The sequence below is a fragment of the Hipposideros armiger genome, unplaced genomic scaffold (assembly GCF_001890085.2).
Source record: "Hipposideros armiger isolate ML-2016 unplaced genomic scaffold, ASM189008v1 scaffold_1902, whole genome shotgun sequence".
Lineage (NCBI taxonomy): Eukaryota > Metazoa > Chordata > Mammalia > Chiroptera > Hipposideridae > Hipposideros > Hipposideros armiger.
In genome coordinates, this window is record NW_017733252.1 from 56,731 (window position 1) to 61,969 (window position 5,239).

Consider the following 5,239-nt stretch of genomic DNA (forward strand, 5'->3'; position numbering starts at 1 on the left):
CTGCTTCAAGGTCATGCGCAATGCAGCTGGGGAGACTCAACGGCCATGGTGTCAGCGCATCTGCGTCAGGGTGTCGGCATCAGTAGCCTGCTGCAGAGGAGGTGGGCGATGCTAATCGAGGGGATGCTGATGAGAGGTAGTTGGGTTTTTAAAAAAGAATGTACACTTTCTCAGTCTCATGGAGTAAAATGGAACATGCAAGGGCAGATTGATGTGTGTGGCTACAAGGGCACCCATTCTTCTCTGGACCCCACCCATTAAAGCAGTTTCAGGATTCTCCACTCAGTGATGTGAGACTTTCAGGATTTGCTGGAAACTACAGCCCAACCTTGCAATGCAGTCTGAATCCAGGTGGTGTGAAGAGGAGACCCCTTCCCACTTATGGGGTTTGGATCCTGTGTTTCTAACCTTTGCCAAACTATACATTAGGGATATCCTGGACATAAAGGAGACTCACCAGGTGCCAGGTATATTTTTTTATAATGGCATCCAATAAAACAGGTAGATATTTTGGGAACTGTAATTGGAGTGAGTGAAAGAGATGCTTTACTATAGTTACAGAGTGGATGATAACACTGGAGTTATAAACTGCATTTGCTGGAAAAAATCGACCAATACTGAGTCTTTCTAAGCTGCTCCAAGTGCAAGAGAGCTGAGCCTAACCTCGCTGTTTAAGAAGCTGCAAGAGACCACAGAGCAGCGAACAAAGATAGAAATTGGAGACGTTATCTGGATCAGAGGTAATGTCTGCACGTCCAACGGAAAGCGAGAAATTTGTGCCTCTGTTTATTATAAAGTGGACGATCCAGTGTGCAACATTCAAATTGCAAGGATGCTTGAGCTACCCAGTGTCTACAGGAAAGTTTATGACCAGCCTTTCCACAGCCCAGCCCTAGAGAAAGAAGAGGCACTAAGCAATCCGAGCGCCCTGGACTTTACCAGTCTCACGTGTTTGTTGAGTGAAAAAGTCAAAGAAGTCCTTGTGAAGAACAGAGTGTGAACCTTTTATCAGCAGGAGTTGGAAATGGTGGAGCCTCTGCTGTCCCTTGGCAGTCAGCTTGTGATTCACAGCACCTGCTCCAAGCAAGCGGATTTTAAGAATGCTACCATCTCCAAGGAAATCATAGTAAATTTAAGGATGCTATAAAGCTGCTGCAGGACAAAGGACTTGTTTACCAGAAAGATGATGGTTTTAATAAACTATTCTATGTAACCAAAGAAGACAAAGAACTGCATAGAAAGATCCATTGAAGACTCAAGAAGACTGCCAGAAATCAAAGCACATGGAGAAGGGCTGCCACTTCCTGCACATCTTGGCCTGTGCTCGCCTGAGTCTCAGCCCGGGCCTGAGTGAGCCTGTGCTGCAGCAGGTGTTGGAGCTCCTGGAGGACCAGGGTGACATCCTCAGCACAAGGGAGCGCTACTACATAGCCTTCTGAGGTTATGCCCTAGGCAGGCTGGGCGGAGCTGGGCCAAGGAGAAAGACCAGCGGTGTTCACTCCCTGGCTCCGATTTTAAACATCATGCAGAGGCTTATAGGTCCAGAGGCAATTATCTCATAATCAACTATGAAATGTAGTAGTTTGAAGAATAGAATTTGGCATGAATTCTGTAGGCTTCCTTCTGCCTGTTGTATACTTGGGAAAAAATGACTTCTAAAACACGACATACAAGAAAACCCTCCCCATTGATCTCCTGACTGGACTGGGCATCGTTCATACAGCAGAAGGGGAGGAGACAGTGTTAGTGGCTGAATCAGTGTGCGTGGATGAGGCTTTATCAAGGCACATCACATAGTACAGCCCATGGACTGCAGGAACTGAAGAGTATACAGCCAGATCACGCAGATCTAACACTTTTTAAAACTTTAGGCTATCAGGGACATTGTTGTGGGCCTGTCTTGATGGTTAAGAACCCAGCACAGAGGACCAGCTCTTCCTAGATGACTGTTGCTAACCTATGATTTCCAAGGGTCAAGTACCAGTGGTGGTGGGTCATGAATCCTAGGTTGAATGCTGTTTGCAGACCTACCCAGAGATAGGAATAAATGGATCCAAGGCAAAAAAAAAAAAAAGGTACATTCAATTAAAACTTAAAAAGTATGTGGATGGTCCACACAGCATTGTAGGAGGCACTGGGGGTCCAGGAGTGGTTGGAGGTATGTCGCTTATAACCTCTGGGGATAAAATATGTGTGGACACGGCTGAGCCCAGGTCGTGGACACGCTCCACTCTCAGGTTATTGGGGAGCCACAAGGGTTTCTGGAGGGGGTCATGAGCTGATCCAGGTTGTGCTTCAGATGGCCAGCATGCTGGGGGCCAGGACAGGCCGGGATGAGCGCAGTGACCGTTCCACAGGCCCAGTGATGGTGAAGGTCTGAGGAAGCAGGTGGGAAGAGGAGAGAGAAGGAAGGGTGTGTGTGTGCTGGGGGGTGGGGGGGGAGAGAGAGAGAGAGAGAGGAGAGAGAGAGATANGGGAAGCCTCCCCTGCTCCCCTCCCCGCTGTGACCCTGGGAGTGGCAGGCGAATACCTTCAGTTATCTAGGCTGTGAAAGAAAGACCTATTTTTATGACCAGAGAACACAACACCCTTTGTGTGTCTGCTTCTAGTTAGGATGCATACGCCTACGTTTTAGGTTCCCCTCTACTGGGAAAGGAGTATTTTCCTGGCGTTGCTGTGGATTTGCTGTATTGTTAGCAATGTCTGTGGGCTGCCTTTCAGGTAAGGTGGCTGAGGAGTCCCTTGTGAGTGAGGACCCAGCCACAGGCAGCGACGTACAAGGTTAATGCTGGCCACACAGGTGAGGCATTTAGCTTAGTAATACTTGACAGACAAATATTTCTGAGTCTGTAAAACCAAAAAGGGCAGTAAGTGGCTTAGACCTCTGCCTTCTTCCTGAGTGTGAGAGGAAGACTGAACGGTGGTCACCAGCCTCCTAGTGGGCCCCCGGACTGCGCCCCCATTCCTCTCCATCCTGCCTCCTCATGCCTTTCCTGGGCCTCTTTGCTGGGAGCCTCCACCTCCTCTGGCCCAGTCCTGCCCACCCCTCAGGCTCTGCTTGGTGCTGTGGCCTGTGTCCCTAAATGCCTGGATATTTACCCTCCAAGACTAGTTCAAGCGGGTCCCAGTGCAAGTATCAGTCACCTTCCTCACATCACAATGACCTCATTTTGTCACACGTAACTAATAATCAGATGGCATTGTTTGTGAGAACCTTCCTTTTGCCGAGCACTGTGCATTCTAATCCCACTTTTGTAAGCAGAAAGGTCGACTGTGCGTAGAAGACACTGAAAGCTGTCACTGGAGTCCTTTGGGAAAGATTAGTGCTGAGGGCATCATCCCTTTTTCTTGACACGTTTCCACATGTTTTTTAAACAAAGAGCTTTTGCTTTCCAGTAGAATGAAAATTATGATTTGCAGCATAAAATCTTCTGAAATAATAATGAAAATGTTGGTAACATAAAACAAGACATAGTTGGTCATCACAAACAAATGACAACTTTTATTCACACTGACCCATTCCCTTGTCCTACTACCGCGATTCTTCCCTGGGGGTTGAGCCCATTGTCTCCTTCTAGTGTGGGGAGCAGTGCTTCCCAGGTGGCATGCCTGGGGGGGCTCCCTGGGGAGCCTGCCAGCTGTGACCGTGCACCTTAACAAAGGCACCTTCATCTGACCCCCGCCCTGTCCAACCCTGTCCAAACCCAGGCAGCAGGGCACGTGAGGCCCAGGGCACACCGCTGGTGGCCACCTGCAGCAGGCCAGTTCAGTTGTCACTGTCATTGCTCTTGAAACTTTGAATAGGTGTGGGCAAACTCAGGCCACCACATGGACCGTAGCTCTGTTTTACCATCTGTTTGCTCTTTCCTGATGTGTAGAAACCTGGCCATTTATTGCAATTACATGGGAAACTGATTTCCTGCCCCCAAGGCTCTCTTCAGAATCACAGGGTGGGGTGAGGTGGTGTCCCCAAGTGATTCCAGTGCAGCTGTCCAGCCTTTGGGAGCCAGTGGCCTCTCCCACTTGTATGAAGTGAAGCATATATTTTGTGTGTAAGGACATACGAGTGGAAAAGAAGTGGGAGGAAGGACATTCTGGCTTAGTACTGACTCTGGGTTTTGTCAGCATTTTCGGGGGAGGTAATTGTGTCCTGCGCTTTATTGTCAGCTTTCCCAGGAGGTACTAAAGGGATAATTGTTTCTAGAAGGCCAGCTTGAAGAAAACTGAAATTCAGAATTCTCGGAACTTTTATTAGCGCTCCTCCCCATTCTCCTCCTCCCTGCATAAGGCAGATGAGAAGGGACACCACAGTCAGCATGCGCAATGATGGTGGTCCCACTTGCCCAGTGACTGCGAGCCCTTACTAGCCCAAGCAGCACACCAGTGCCAGTGAGGGCAGACCCTCTGAGGAGGGAGGAAGGGCTCTGTGAGTGGTTCCCCGTTACTTACTTGTGTTAGCAGGTTACACTGAGGGATGGTCGTGCCAGTCCCATGTAAGATCCACGGCGTGCTCTGGCCTTGGTCTTGTACGAGGGAAGTTCAGCTCTTGTTTTCGTTTTCATCTCCTACATTTTGCCTGGTTCCCATGGTTGATGGTTTTTGTGGAAGCTGCTACAGAGGGAAGCCGTGTCAGGTGCCTGCTTGGGCCATGGTGTCCACGGGGCAGCATTTCACCTGGCAGGGTGGGCCTCGGCACATGGGGGTGAAATACGACTCTTCACGCCTTCGGTTGGCGAGCACTCAGAATTTCGCCAACAGCTACATCTATTGTTGTTCTGTGGAAAGGCTAACTCATATACTGTATTTAGTTCATTTAGTGTTTCTATGTGAAGTTTCTGGATTGTTAAAAATATTTTCCCAACTAGATGACACTATTATTGGACTCGTACAGTTATAAATCTTGCTTCAGATTGCATTGTTATTTGTCCCTCCCTTTATTCTTTTGGTTAAAATAAGTACCATTTGGTTATAGAAGGACGTTAATAATGAAATCAAGGTCACAAGTATATAGCATTAGAACACAGTTAGAATATAGACGTATACTTTATAAGCCATCTGAAGTAAAAGGAAAGTAAAAATAAAAATTGAGAGGATACACCAGTGTAGAAACGTTACGATTATTTTCTTGGGTCCTAGAGACCCAATAGTTTCCTAGACGGCAGAAACCACATGTCGGTGTGATCAGGGTCGCTATGCATAGTTAACTAAAGTGGCCTGAGCCAGGAATCGTGGGGGTGGT

General features: G+C 48.1%; 1 pseudogene; it reads left to right on the forward strand.

The window, feature by feature from the left end:
- Positions 1-48: 48 nt before the first annotated feature.
- On the forward strand, positions 49-1,439 carry LOC109378356 (CST complex subunit STN1 pseudogene; annotated as a pseudogene).
- Positions 1,440-5,239: the final 3,800 nt, after the last annotated feature.